Raw genomic sequence first — 14,680 nt, 5'->3', positions numbered from 1 at the left:
GTAAATGTACCTGTGAGAAAGGGGTGTGCCTCTGCATAACAAAACAGTTCAAGAACTTCCTGATCAACTCGTCCAAAAGGTTGATATGTTGCGTTCGGTAATGTGCGTCTGTGAAAGGCCGAAGGTTCGTAGATGGGTGCGTTATATCCAAACCTTCGTGCTTCTTAACACTGATGGAAAGGTCATTTGTGGGCCTTGTCATTGCACAGGGTAAGATTAAAATGATATTTTCTATTAATCATGTTTGGGAGGAGAGGGTGGGGTTGAAGCTGTGAATGCAGTTATGTATTTTTGTTTGGTTCTGGGGACACAAGAGGAATTACACTAGAATTTTGCATGTATTGGTGAAAGGAGAAGCATCCGTGTGTGTGTGTGTGTGTGTGTGTGTGTGTGTGTGTGTGTGTGTGTGTGTGTGTGTGTGTGTGTGTGTGTGTGTGTGTGTGTGTGTGTTATAACCATGGCTGCTGCTAGCTAATTGTTTTAATAGGAAAAGACAGGAACCCGACTTCTTATCCACCGATAGTCCTCGAGTTCAGTGAGTCCAACTTTCGTTCAGGAACAGAACAATTATGGTTAACCAATTTGTAATCGCCACTCTTGCGTTTAAATGCTGAAAATTATGTTATTTTTATTTAATTATTTCACGAACAGATTTCACGTAACAACGGCAGGTTAAAAGTACCCAGACGAGCAGAAACGAGTCACGGAAAACGCACACACAGCACATGCGTGAAAGGGCTCATTAGCATTCATACGTCATTTTGAACGTCACGTATTCTTCACCCAACTTGATTGAATACCAACACCTACCATCAGTCTGCCCCCCACCAAACTGATCATGCTGCCAAATGGTAGAATTAGGGAAATCTTTCCCTACCTCATCTCCAGACTTGCATGTCTATCATTGAAGTTTAGGCATAATGTGGACACATCAGTGAAAATAACATGGTGCCAACAGTTCACTTGTGATGTTTTGTCATACATTGCATGTGCTGATATCGATGTTACTGTGGCTAGAAAGATGCAGAGCAGTGGTCTTCCGGACCACATACCACAAGCAGCAAGCCTGTTCCAAACTGTCCGGATGGAAGCTCAATGGATGATTTCTCTTTGAATGTCATTTTAGAAGGGTATTGCTGTTGAAAAGCAGTTCCTTCTGGCAAGCTTGAACAAGTTATAAATCCTCAGGAGGGGTTGTAACAACCTTGGGTGACCTGAAGGAAGTAGTGGGTCTCTGTGAACAGTCCAGTATGACAGTATCTTGTTGCTGCCCTCAAAATTCCAGTGATGAACATGTACTAGGAAGTTCTGAGTCATTCCCCCTTGAATCATCCTGATAACACGAGCTGTTAGTCATAAAAACTAATTTGGTATTTAATGGTACTTGGCAATTCCAATACTAAATGAGACCACCTGGGCGAGCAATGTATGGAAGGTATTGACATGGGATGTGCGTTGACTTGTAAGCAGATTCTGTAGGAAACATGATTTGCAGGTGAATTTCCAGGATTGCTCAGTTCAGGTGAAAAAAACTTATTATCTTACATGCTGACATGCAATTTCCTGATTGGGTTTCTTTTCTCAGTCGCCATGATTGGCATACACATGACTTATAAATGTCTCAACTGTTAATCCATAACATATTTCATGGTTTAAAAGTTGTTGCTTAATCGACAGCAGGCAACGAGGCTCCTTGTTACATTATTAATGGCTGGAAGGGTAAGATCACATTAACTGCTATGGACGAGCCAAAAACATTCCTGAGAGGTTCTCAGCTTAATGGGTCGAAATGTCTTTTTTGTGGGGCTCAGCTGATGACCAGCCAACGAGCGCTTGTCGAATTGCATATTGTTACAAATTTGGAATTCGATTGCACACAACATACAGGTTCCTTTAGTCAGCTATGTCGATAAGTGCTTGTTCCTTAGATAGCTCACCTTCCATTGTTTAAATGTTCAGAAATCGATTAGATGCGCTGCGGATCGATTTAATAGTTAGGGAACGAACAATGGAGACATCGCTCCCCCTCTTCTGCGAAGAGGAAGAGCCACCCTGCCGTCCCGTGACTCATGATGTCAACAACTCCCTCCCACCCGTGGCTGAGCGGGGGATGGAGCACGAGCGCATGAGTCATGAGTCACGCCGGGAGTGGGGGAAGGGCGGGAGAAGGACAAGAGGAGATCTTTTCTTTTGATCGTGTTGGGCAGAGTTGGAAGGGCAGAGTTGGAGAAGGGAGTTGAGGGGAGTCATTCAGCAGACCGTCGGGTCCTGCTTGGCTTGCATTAGGGTTGATACCTTCGGAAGCTTTTTGCTTTGGCTGGCTCAGTGAGCTTCGGCTGAGGCCTGGCTCGGGAGAGCTTTTTGCTTCGAGCTGCTTTGCTTGGAAGAGAGTTGAGTTGGTCGCTCGGCTCAAGCTGCGAGTGGTTTCTTCTTCTTCTTCTTCTTCTTCTTCTTCTTCTTCTTCTTCTTCTTCTTCTTCTTCTTCTTCTTCTTTTTCCTGGTTCGTGGAGCTCTTTGTTCTCCATTTTGGTTCCCGGCTTGGTGCAACTCATCGACCTCTTCTTGGAGGTGGTTCCTCGGGGAAGCGACGCATCGACGGGAATGATTGGCGCCTCGTCTCACCAGCACGTGTTGAGAAGTGCGGGAGGATTCGCGGGAGCTCGGGAAGGATCGCGGCTCGGCGATTGGATCCAGCTCGCTCTCGCTGGAGCCCGGGTCCGACCAACTTGAAGACCACACAAGGTGGAGAGGTTCGAGATAGGTTCTGGGTTTCAGCTCACCTGTCCTCCGAGCTGGAGCTCGTTATTAAAGGCCTCTGCCACCATTTCTTGGGTGTGTGTGTGTGTGTGTGTGTGTCTGTGGGCCCGTCTAATAAGTAGGAACTGCTGTTAAGTGCAAGTGACTGTACATAATAAGTAGACGGTTGTAGTTCTTTTGTCGTGCTTTTGTTGCTTGTATAATTGCATACGTGTTTTTCCTTGTTTAATTGCATACGTGCTTTATTATAATAAATGTCCTTGTGTGAATGTAAACCTGTTCGTTGCGTCCATTCCCTCATTGAACTGCCCCATCTCGCACTCGGAATATAGTTGGTTTTTAAATAGCCGGTAAAGTGATCGGGTCCAACAGGACTGCGCGATAATACCCCACTCGGTTATCCCAAAAGGAAGCGAGCTGCTTAAGCGGCTCATCTCCAAGCGGTCCCGGTTGAAGTACAATCTCTCAGTAACCGACCCGCGCGAATAATTTGGTGAATCGAAGATTTGGCGATCGGACCCTGTAGCGTGCGGGTCGAATGCGGACAAGGTTGTGGTGTGGTTAAAAACACACCCGTGGCTGGTTTCCGGCGTTGATCCGGAAAGCCGCGACTGGATTGTCCGTTCGGTGGGCGAAGCGACCGCTATTGGTTAGACGCGGTCGTTCGTACACTGGCGGGCGGAAATCTACAACACTGGTGTCAGGAGTGAGATACAGATTCATTCCCTCCACACTAAATTAACGGGAATCGGACCAAGGGTGTGTGGAACGACCCTCGGTTCCCATGAAATTGTGGGGCTTTAAATTTATTCCGAGAAGCAAGATGGCGGTTCAAGGCGAACGGGAGCAGGGTGGTGTAGATATGTGTATTGATGTAGGATCCATGGCCTGGGATGGTTCTTTTTATTACCCCACCACTAATGGTAATCAGTGGGGCCGCTCACCCTATACTGAGCATGAACTTTGCCGGCAAAATAGCGGCGCTGCCACATCTCAGCGCAGCACGGAGCGGGCTGCTATAATTAGCACAGCAAACGGCAGGATACGAGGCGGGGCTCCCAACCAACGATTGAAACCACGTGATCATGGCAGGCGAGGCTGGCGCACATTAGCGGGCTTCGGGCACAAAACAGAGAAATATCTGGGAAAACTAAAAGAAAACGGTGAGAGAACGAATGAAAGGAGAGAGAGCAAGCATGCAAAAGAAGTGTGGAGAGCGAACTGAAGAAAAGAAAAGAGGAGCAAATTAGTAACACCCAGGATAGAAAGAACTTAGAAGAAGAATGGAAAACGAAGCTGGAAAAGGAAAAACGGAAACACGATGTGGAATTGGAACTACTGAAGGAAGAGGTAAGAATAGCAATCGGAAAAGGGAAAGCCTAGAACAGGAGGTAAAAAGAGGAAAGTATTGGGTCAAAATTTGCAAGGAATTCGGTGAGGGAATGGATGAAATGAGGAAGAAAGAATGTGAAAGAGGTGTGGAGATGAGGACGGAATTAGAAAAGAAAGCTTCTGAGTTACTGAAAGACCAAAACAAAGAAACGGGATTACAAAACGAACTGAGGATGTTAAAAGAGGAAAGAAAGAGAACAGAGAATGAAACTTTAAGGAACCACACTGAACAGATCAAACAGCTGGATGCCAAGGCCAGATTGCAGAATAAGGAACAAGAGAGACAGTGGAATAAAAAGCAAAAAGAGTATGAATTTGAAACTGAACAACAAAAGGAAAAAACAAGGTTGGAGTACGAGGAGATAGTGACAGAACAAGGAATGAAACAGGAAAGGGAGATAAACCAATTGAGGGAAACTATGAGATTGGAGAAGGAGGAACAAGAGAGACGGTGGAATATGAAACAGACAGAAGAACGAATGAAACAGGAAAGGGAGATCAACAAAATGAAAGAAACGATGAGTTTTGAGAATGAAGAACATGAGAGATGGTGGGGTAGAAAGTAAAAACGATATGAATTTGAAATTAATCAACTCGAGGAGAGAGCAAAGATGGAGTCCACAGAGATGGAAAAGCTCCGAAAAGATAATGAACAACTAAAGGGGCTCAGAGAGGAAGAACGACTCAAATGGGAAGGAAAATGGAGCCAGGAAGAAACGGAAATAATAAACGAGGTGACTGAGATAAAACAAGTAGAGGAGAAACTACAGGTAATTGACGAGCACACACAGGTAGAGGTAGTGGAGGACAATGGGGGTTGAGCTTGAGGAATGTGTTGGGACCCGATGCAAGCAGCAGGATAGCCTCCTTCAGGAACGAAGGGAGGCAATGTGCCCCCTTGAGGCGGATCGCGCCGAAGGTTAGTCCGGTCGAGCCTTGCGAGGTAGAGGGGGCGAGTGCTGTGAATGGGTGCACGCGGAACTTGGGGGGTATGGAGACCCCGGGAGCGCTTGAGGTAGCGCAAATCCCCAGCATTGTCGTCCCGGTGTGTGTGGTTACAAGTGTGGCGAAATGCGTGCTGGAAAGCATGCATTGTGTGAGTAGTATGGTGTGTGTAAGTGTTCTGGCGTGTGTAAGCGATTCCCTGTGAGTGAGTGAAACCCCGTGTATGGAAGAAGCACGATGCGTTGTAGTTATTTTGTCGTGCTTTTGTTGCTTGTATAATTGCATAAGTGTTTTGCCTTGTTTAATTGCATACGTGCTTTATTATAATAAATGTCCTTGTGTCAATGTAAACCTGTTCGTTGCGTCCATTCCCTCATTGAACTGCCCCATCTCGCACTCGGAATATAGTTGGTTTTTAAATAGCCGATAAATGGAATTGGGTCCGGCAAGGTCTGGCAAATAATACTCGCTGGGTTAACCCAGAAAGGAACGGACCGCTTAAGCGGTTCGTGTCCAAGCAGGCCTTCACAGAGGTACGGTCCCTCGGTAGGTTACCCGTGTGGGTACTTAGGTATATCGATATTCGGCGATTGACCCTATTTCGTGCAGGTAGAATACGGACTGGGCCGTGGTGGGATTAAAAACCCACCTGTGACTGGTTTCTAGCGTTGTTCCAGAAAGTCACGACTGGATTGTCCGTTCGGTGGGCGAAGCAACCGCTATTGGTTAGACGCAGTCCTTCGAAAGCCGACGGGCGGGAAATCCGTAACAATATGTGAAGTTATGTAGAGTGCCTGGATGTCCCACACATCTAACTGACATATCATTTCCACGATCAACAGGTATGGTTTGTGAACTGTTCTCACAATGTGTGTTCTGCCTTCCCCAGTGCAAAAACTTCGACTTATTCAAACCACTCCGGTTTGTATTCCAGCAGAAGCTTAGGTAACTAATCTTGGCCTGGTAGGATTGGTGGCATTGCAGGAATGCCATCAGCTGTCCTGACAACATGGTAGATTTTGGCAATGCAGTAAAGATTCAAATCGGTTAAAAGGCAGGACTCAGGAATGAAATAATATTGTTGCGGAGTTGGTGTTGCGGGTGGACCATGAGGGAGGGGCTGTCTCGGGTTCCTCTCTGGACTCACTGGGAATCTCAGGCCATCGCACACGAATAACTTTGTGTCGCAGCAGGTCGCTAATCGACCGCGAATGCCAATAAGTTGACCACGTGACTTAGGGTCCTCCGTCTAACAACGGTTTACTTTAGGACACATGACCTCCTTATCGAGGAATCGCACCCTCCGTACGTACTTGCGTTATTTAGATTTACCTACCGGATCAGATGCAGCCGAGTGGAGCTGCCAAGTATATACCAGCTCTTTAACAGATTCTTGTGGGATAACGTCCCGGCTAAGCGAGAGTGCAGGCCATGCTAGAAGAATGAAGGAAAAGACAAAAACGAGCTGGGAACATTTTTAACAAACACATTTATTTAAACCAGGAACAAGAAAAGTTACTTCGCACAGTAATGGGATTTATTGCAAATGTACATCAGGGAAAGCAATACAAGGGATTTTTGGGGTGTGGAAAAAGGCAAACAATATTTACAAAAAGACAGTGCAGAGTCATCCTGAAAATTCTTATACAGTCTTAACTTATGCTAGGACACACACACACACACACACACACACACACACACACACACACACACACACACACACACACACACACACACACACACACTATCCAAGGAAAATTAGAGCTAGTCCAGAGAAATACAAACAATTGAGGATTAATGACCTCTCAATACCTGGCTCAGATGGCAGACCTACACAGCCCAGAATACTTAGGAAAGGGGATGAGGGAGAAATACTGAGGGTGTCTACGGTGTGTGTTTGAGAAGTGCAATGCAACATGGGGTGTGGCGTAGTGTAAGAGGAAGAATGTGAGGTGCAGATCAGTTTGGTTCACTCTTCAGTCACTCTTGGGTTTTGCTCTGAAAAGAACAGTTGGTTGGGCTTGCCCACATTGATGTCTACTTTGGACACAAAAGAGCAGAGAGATAGATGATAGAAGAAAGATGCGTCAGAGAAAGGATCCGATTGTAAATCGTGTAAGTGTCGCTGCAGGACGCATCCTAAATGAGTGACGTGGAAGCAATCCCGGCTCTCAGCAGCAATGCGTAACCCCACGTCTGGTCACGCTGACTTGATGCTTGTCATTGCTCTGTCTATCTCCCCGACAAGGTCCAATGTCTGGCAATATTTCTCTCCTGCGATGCTTTTAGCGATCTCTCCAGCTCTGTCCTTGGTGATACTCTGCTCAGAAATGAGCCGCGTTCATCCCTGTTATAAGCCCCAGACAAGGAGAGGAGCCAAAAATCACATCAAAAGAGTCTCCAACAAAATTGAGCCCCCTATTGGTCCATAGCTGTCGTAGCCACACCACACCATGCCCCCGAGTGTGAGAGAAAAAGAGAGAGAGAGAGAGAGAGAGAGAGAGAGAGAGAGAGAGAGAGAGAGAGAGAGAGAGAGAGAGAGAGAGAGAGAGAGAGAGAGAGAGAGTTCAGTAAATGGAACAGATGAGTATAGGGGGTTAATGAGGGGGAGTAAATGTGGGTGGGGGAGGAGGGGTACAATATATGTAGGTTGCCTTTTTTTTTTTTGTATACCTTGGTCGAGGCTCGTATGAGAGCTAACACACAACTCACAGCAAGGAGGCATGAGACAAGAGGGGCGGGAGTGGAAGGGACAAAACAGTGGGGAACAGACACATTAGGTGAACTGTGGAAGGGAGAGGGATGGGGATGGGACGGATGGGATGGGGAAAGAGAGAGAGAGAGAGAGAGAGAGAGAGAGAGAGAGAGAGAGAGAGAGAGAGAGAGAGAGAGAGAGAGAGAGAGAGAGAGAGAGAGAGAGAGAGAGAGAGAGAGAGAGAGAGAGAGAGAAAATTGGGGATAATAAGATGCCCCACACTCTGCCCCCCCCCCCACAACGGCAATATCTGACTGCGGTGACCAGTGCCCCCAGCACACTCTGTCTTTAATAGTTGATGCTCAGTCGATGGACTCTGATTTACCAACAACCACAGGGTTCGCACCAGCTCCCCCGGGGCACTGAGAGGGTAAACGGCACCTCCACATGTCGTGCCAGAACCATCCTGGAACAGTATCGGTGCAACACTCCCAGCACCCCGCACCACAATCAACACAGAGTCATAAATCTCAGACACAGTAAGCGAGGTGATGTGATGACGCTTGATCTATGATTGACGACTGATCTGAGCGAGCGATCACTTGTGCTTATATTTCCAGCCCTGTTACGTAACTCCTCCTTTTTCTCTTCTTTGATCTGCTTGGATTACCTATGATTTGTGGCATCATTGAGGGGCGTGAATGTGCTGTATTCTGATCTTTCCACAGGAACAAGCACGATGCCGGGGATCATGCCAGGGAGAGTTGTCGTGCGTACAGGGAGACGAAAGAAAGGGAAGAATACACGGAACAAGACGGAAAAATGGAACTGAAAATAAACACACGTGAGATCAATGACTATCTATTACACATGCAATGCATATCCATTCACATGGAACACGATACATTTCACAAAACAGACACTTAAGAAATAACTGGCACATTAACTAAAGATTATTTAGCCCCTAACAATCATTTCTGTAACAACGCAAAGGATCCACAGTCTCCACTGTACTATATACTGAGTGTAAGGAGTGGTTGCAGGCTCCTGTACGACCTTAAACAAGGAAACGAGGAGGCTATTTGGCCTGTCATTGCCGTGTTGCTCTTCCAAGTTATATTTTTGCAGCAATTTTAAAACAAAGTTCTTCTTGATGCTTTACTATAGTCTAAATATCGCGATCTTGATTGGGTGACCCAACTTGTGTAAATATTTATATATGAGCGAGCTGTGTCTGTGTGGTACCTTTTCTTTGATTTTTTATACAATTCCATAGGCTTGTCCAATTGACCCGAAAATTGCTGTGCCACTTTATTGTTACACACGCAAGGTCAATGTCACAATAAAAAAATAATTCAATTCATAATCAAATTAATGCTTAAACAAAAATAACCCGCTCTTGCCGATCAGCGTCTGCTTGGCGGGGAGAGGGCCGAAACTTGGCTTACACCGTTGCGTTTGAAGGTCAATTCTTTGTTGGCAATCAAAGTAATTGAATTTAAGTATTTATATTCCATATGCAGAATGGAAACTATTCCTGGTGTTGACTTAATGGTTAGGGTGATGGGCTTGGGATCCTAGGGTTCTAAATTCAAATCCAGTTTGGCTGTTAAATTAATACCAGCTGGGGTTGACTCAGCCTGTCATCCATCTGAGGTCAGCAAAATAAGTACCAGCTTGCTGGGATGATTAAGCCATCTGAGTATCCTGTGTTGGAGTGGTGACTTGTCCAGGATTGTTCCCAATAGCCCAGGAGACTGCTTTGGCAGTAATGATGCCTTGTATAGAGTGTGGTCCCAATGGAATGGAATGGAAATTGATATCCAGAGTCCACAATTGTCACGGGATTATACTGAGTCTATCAAGTGGTCACATGATCCTGTACACCCTTAAACAAGGAAATGAGGAGGCCTTTTGGCTCATCCTTGGCCTTGGCGAGAATTGTGTGGCACTACTGAATTAATTTTTGCAACCAGAAACGTAGTTTTGGGCTCGACGTTATCTCTTCTTTCTGGGTGTTTCTTCCCCTCGCCCATTCTTCCTTCAAGTGTCCCTCTGTTGTGTCCCTCTACCCTACTGTTGGTGCTTCTCTATCCTTGCTAATGTGTTCATTTATTTATGTCTTCACTTATTTATGACAATCTTAGCTAACAACAATATTCTTGATGCTTTACTAAAGTCTAAATAACAAGATCTTGATCAGTTGATACAACTTGTACGTCATCTGAAGCTCAAGCAGACTAAATGGAGGATGGTGCTAAAAACTTTCAGCATTTGTTTCCTTCATGAAGAGTTGGTTCAAACTGTTAAGATGAAAACATATGCCATGTGGTTTGTGGATCACCTCACCTATTGAAATGGATGATATGAAGTTTGAAGAATGCATTCGAGGGCCATTATTACCTCCACCACCGAAGGTGAAGGAGGTTATGTTTATAGCCCTTTCTGTCTTTTTGTCTGTCTGTCTGTCTGTTTGTTTGTTTAAGTGCAGGATATCTCAAAAAGTTCTCTGGATTCGGAAGAAACTTGGTGGACAGATTGGGTGTGTGACGTGGCCGAATTGTTTCGATTTTGGTGAAGATCCGGATCCGAGAATTATTTAATTCTTAACGTGATTCTTCACCATTGAGAGATAGGGCCAAAAATGATATCGTACTGTATAGCATGATATTTCAAACATGTAATGGGCCCGATATGTTCTCGTGGATCAGGCATTACGGGGCAGGGGTATGCGCTCTACCGAGTGCCCTTCTCGTTGAATGTGTGATTTGATCTCAGGTGCACTAATTAATATGGCCATTTTCAAGCTTGCTGGTGGCCCATACCAGTTCCTGTACAACTGTTGCCTGAAGAGCTGAAGTCGACCTGTCGTTATTGCTGCACCCTTGTACCTTCTCCTTCTTTTTTTCTTCTTTCATATGCATCACAACGCTGCGAGTAGAATCATTCCTGGGAGCACGGCTGTGTCGCTGATGCAGTGCCACCTGTATGTTAGGGCAGGAATTTGTTCATGGTGTCGACGATAGCTCGCCTACTCTTCACGAAGGACACCGTGGAATCTTTAACATCTACCGATTAATGCTGGCAGACGGGAACCCCGTTTTCCGTCAATCCGAGGGATGGCACACGTATCGATGCCTCGGTAGCAAGACCTGTGGTTCTCCAAGTAAATTTTCTGGAACACACATGAATAGAAACAGACTTTACATTGGACAATGCTTGGTGAGAAGCTTGATGCTGGGGTGGATGAAGCCTTCTTGCACTGTCATCAATATTGTGGGTTTCATTCCCATAGATGCTCAGCAGAAATTTCCGCACCTAGCAATGGAGTTGCAACTGGTACAGAATTGATTCTTAGCCACAGAGTTGTGAATGCCCCGATGCTCTGTGAAGGGGATGAGCTATCATCACCATCACGAATGCTCAGTGAACTGAAGATCAACGGCTCACCTCTCTCTCTCTCTCTCTCTCTCTCTCTCTCTCTCTCTCTCTCTCTCTCTCTCTCTCTCTCTCTCTCTCTCTCTCTCTCTCTCTCTCTCTCTCTCGCTCTCTCTCTCTCTCTCTCTCTCTCTCGCTCTCTCTCTCTCTCTCTCTCTCTCTCTCTTGGGGCTCTGTCGGAAGGTGGGTTCAATGCTGTCAAAGCATCCCACAGTGGTCACGGCAGGAATTTGTAATTTGTTCAGCGTGCCGGCGATAACTCTCTTACTCTTTGCGAAAGACATCTTGAAATAGAGAAACAGTAATGGGGAAACAACTTGACCACAGATACATTTTGTGAAATCATGGAGCTTAATTATGCAAGGGGCTGTTAACTTGATGATAATATGCTCATTTTTTTGATTATTCTATTTTGCTAAATCAGTATGAATTGATGTTTGGACCGGGGCTGACATTATGTTTACAATGATTGTTTTTACTCCGCACGTGCGAAGAGAAAAGTCGGGTAAAACAATTGGTTCACTCTCCGTCTGTCCGTCTGTCTGTCTGTCTGTCTGTTTACAGATGTCGGTCTATGGTTGAGGAACTACTCAATTTAAATTTAATGTTTTATTTTGAACACTGTAGAACACGAATCGGAACACGAATTGGAACACAAACCCGCAGTTTAGCAGTACTTTGTCCCTGGATTTGGCAAATTGTACGGAATCTCGTCCTGAGTGCACATGCGCACAGAGGAGTAAGGTAATTTCTAACTCTGCCTGTCTGGCAGTCAAGCAAAATTTAAAATCTTTACAAATAGGAAACTTACTATTTTAGGGATGTCATAAAGGACACAAACAACAAGCACAAAGATCTAACGAAAGAGGGTTAAATAAGGTGGTGTAATAGACGCTGCATCAATGGCAGTATACATCCAAATACTTATTTTCTTCAACCTTTAAAATATTTGTTTTATTTAAATTTAATGATATACAGTCATCCCCCGTTTCTCGCAGGGGTTACGTTCCAAACCTCCCCGCGCTAAGTGGAAATCCGCGATGAATGGACGCTTCCCCAAAAAATTGACTCGTCTGCTCTGGTCGGTTTGGGAGTGATTGGGTTTGAGGTGCCTGAGATTGACTAGTCTGGTCTGGTCGGTTTGGGAGTGATTGGGTTTGAGGTGCCTGAGATTGACTAGTCTGGTCTGGTAGGTTTTGAGGTGCTGGGTATGAGCAGTGCTCGTCCAACGGCGGCAAACCTTTTTCCTTCCCGAAGCATATATCGAGCACCTTTACCTTAACCTTCTCCTGGAGCGTCCAAGGACCTTCCTCTGGCGCTTCGGTTCCTTTCCAGAAGCCTTAGAAGGTGCAGGGCGTTTGGGCGGCATCGTGGGGCTTTGAGAAAAAACGAAGAAAATATTCGAAGTTCACAAGCGAAACTTTGTCTCGTGCATTGTGTGACTGGTCGAGCACCACGCGTTATAATTTATTGCTTAAATAATTTATATTTTATATATTATTACCGCGATGAATGGGGGGAATCCGCAGGAAAAATTAGTTACGTTCCAAGAGAAAATCCGCGATGAACCGGGGGCGCGATCGGTGAACCGCGATGAAGCGGGGGTTGACTGTACTTGAACACTGAAGAACACAAATCACTTTGTTTGCACTTCAAAAAACCTCCAATTTAGCGGGACAGTGTTTGTACAAAATATTACGCCATCTCGACCAATCAAATTTGCCTCTTGCGCGCTCAACATTGGGAAATATCGAGATTCAGACAAAATTGCAGCTCATAGGAAATGTAGATTGTGGTCAGAAAAACAAAAATAGTTTCAAAGACCCTTCCCATGTCCTTTTTCTCAAGACTGGTGTTTTATGAACTCTCTAGTTTTTGTGTGTAAAGATGAGCAGAGGTCTTCGACGGGTATTAAAATGGAGCAATAAACGTCAGGTAAACGTATTAAAACATTTTAAAAGTTAGGATCAGGTAAACATATTTACCCAGCAGGTTGGTTGAGTGCGTTAGGGTTAGGGCTAGGGTTAGCTGTAAGTGGTGCTCTGAGTGATGAGGAATGTACTTTTTGAATCCCATTTTAACCACCCTCGGTGATGTGACGGTTCGTGAGTGTGGGAGGTTTGGGGTTTGAACCCCGACCGAGTCATACCGAAGAGTTAAAAAAATGGCACGTGCTGCTTCCTTGCTTGGAGTTCAGCATTTAAAAAGGATATAGCATGGAGAGACAACCATAGGTTGGTGATAAGAGTGTAGGCTTTGACGGGCCTGGTGGCCTCCTCCTGCATCAAAGTTCCTTGTGAAAGAACTCGTATTTTTATGAAAAAGCACAAAATTTACCAACAGTTCAACGAGCAGGCAACAATGGCCACTCCGACCAGCAGGGGTCCCTGCACTGCAATGGAGATTTCAAACCGCTCTCAATGCGAGCCCTTGGGGAGTTCCCTACGGTCGGGCTTGCCAGGCACCGTCTTCATGCAATTGTTGTCCCATCGAGTCAAAGGGCTGTTTAGTGTGATCTTATCCGATTGTAAACACAATATGATGTACTTGTTCGGTCCATGACTCTGTCCATTGCAGGTGTGACTCGTGCTTGATGGAATGGTTTTGGAGAATGGGATAGTTTTTATTAGTTTGGAATCCTTTGGAGAATGAGCTGAGCATAAGGTCGGGTGGCATAGGTCAGGAATCCATTTCGTTCCGTCATCTCGCCTCATCCTCCTCATCCTTCTCCTCATCGTCCTCACCCTCCTCCTCCTCTTTACGCCATTATCCAATTAAGCAGTGGTCGACAGAAGCCTTCCCACTTTCCAGAGTTTTGTAAAATTGGCCAAAGTATTTCACGAACCGGTTGGCCAGGCCTGACGTTCAACCGAAGCTAATTTGGGTCGGAATTTGTAAAAAAAAAAAAAAAAAAAAAAAATTCCCAGGAGTCCGGTGATAACTCGACTACCCTCTGAGAAACATAATGGGATCCTGAACGTCCAGCAAATAATGCAAGCAGATGGGACACCCTGCTTAATAGCCATCCGAGGAACGGTGCACCTGCCTGTGTAACACCGAGCTGTTTCTCGTCTGGCCAACAATCGAACCCAGACTGGAACAGCCCAAAGGTGAGTGAGTGCACCAAGGAGTCTCCGGTTCAGGAAAATCTGTGAAGTCGGGTTCAACCAAATATTCAATTTCACTTTCCTATTACGTTCCACGCTGCGGTTTAAGAAAGTTGTCAAACCGAGCTGTTAATTAATAAAGAGTTCCTTAGCAGACTCGTAGTGATTACACATCTCAAGGCCCCTTGAATTGTGTGTTCAGAGCGTCAATTGTTATTATTACGTGTTTAATTGTTGCTACTTATATGTTAAGCTTAAAGTGGATTTAGTGTTTGCAAACCCAACACTTTCAATTCGCTTGTTACGTTGCAGGGATTGTTTGCTCGTAGATTACGTCACAATGGGT

General features: G+C 45.3%; 1 long non-coding RNA gene across 2 annotated transcripts in view; it reads right to left on the bottom strand.

Annotated features, from left to right (window-relative positions):
• Window positions 1–6,414: 6,414 nt before the first annotated feature.
• The window catches only part of LOC147012327 (uncharacterized), a 15,364-nt gene continuing 7,098 nt past the window's right edge, over window positions 6,415–14,680 (bottom strand). For both annotated transcript variants that reach the window (XR_015051557.1, XR_015051558.1), the window contains one exon: window positions 6,415–7,441. This is a non-coding gene — a long non-coding RNA (uncharacterized LOC147012327). The remainder of the gene's footprint in view (window positions 7,442–14,680) is intronic.

Source organism: Eptatretus burgeri, chromosome 15 (genome assembly GCF_056783735.1).
Source record: "Eptatretus burgeri isolate ZD-2024b chromosome 15, Ebu_testis_v1, whole genome shotgun sequence".
Taxonomy (NCBI): domain Eukaryota; kingdom Metazoa; phylum Chordata; class Myxini; order Myxiniformes; family Myxinidae; genus Eptatretus; species Eptatretus burgeri.
This window is presented reverse-complemented; position numbering and strand designations above follow the sequence as displayed.